The following is a 1,181-nucleotide window of genomic DNA, read 5'->3' as shown; positions in this document are numbered from 1 at the left end:
TAAGATGTTTTTAAAAGCGCCGTAAAAAACAAAAGAAAAATTAAGGAAAAACTAGGATTTTTACGCAAAATCTGTTTTCGAGAAAATCGATTTTGATTTTTGGTGCAACTCTAATCAAATAACCGTAGGTACATGGCGTTTTGACTAGCTTAATATAGCTACTAATTGTATATACTAGCATTTTCAATACACCATTCCATTTTCAAAATATTTTGACTTATTTTGAGTTGTTTATGGACATTGGCAGTTTTCAATTTTTTTAGTTTTTTTTCTATAAATATCAATACAATTTTATTTGTTGGGTAAAAAAGCTTGAAAATATAATAGAAGGCTCCTAATATAATTTTTCAAAGATAGATGAAAATATTAAAAATTCATTGTCACAATATTTTTTATAAGCATTTAAAGTTCAAATATTGAGAAAATACGTAAAATTCACGAAAATGTGCAAATTATTTTGAGTAGGAAATTCATAAAATTTTTATTTTTAAACCTAAGATTCGAAAATGTAATACAATATTCCTCATAAGTTTGTCTACATTTATCAAAAAAAAAATGTCTACAAGCAAATCAAATGAAATTTTTATGAGCGTTTGAAATTCATATGTTTACAATATTTGATAATCACTCAATTTCTCATGTAACAATTTTCTTATTTTATTGTAATACAAATTGCGGCTTACTGGGGAGCGAAGGGAACATGAAGACCGATACGACAAGAAGAAGATTTTATTGTAATTAAAAACGAATGACTATAGATACTTGAAAATTTCCCTGAACGCTATATTAGCATTTTCTATATACACGATAAAATTTTGAGAATAATTTCAGTCTTTTTGAGCTCTTTACGGACATGGTCAGTTTTCAATTTTTTTAGTTTTTTTTTTCTATAAATATCAATTAAGTTTTATCTGTTGTGCCAAAAAGTGTAAAAATGTAATACAAGGCTCCTGATATATTATTACAATAGCAGTTGAAAAATATTAAAAATACATTGGCTCAAATTTTTTGTATAAGCATTTAAAGTTCGATTTTCGACAAAATTTATCAAATTTAAAACGTAATAATTATTTTGTAGTTAAAAATGTATAAAATGTTCAACTTTTATAGCTAAGGATTGAAAATTTGGGCATGTGCCAGTTGACCCCAAAAGTACTTTTTTTTATACCAATTCCCCTTAA

The sequence above is a fragment of the Acyrthosiphon pisum genome, chromosome X (assembly GCF_005508785.2).
Source record: "Acyrthosiphon pisum isolate AL4f chromosome X, pea_aphid_22Mar2018_4r6ur, whole genome shotgun sequence".
Lineage (NCBI taxonomy): Eukaryota > Metazoa > Arthropoda > Insecta > Hemiptera > Aphididae > Acyrthosiphon > Acyrthosiphon pisum.
Note: the sequence above shows the minus strand (reverse complement) of the source record.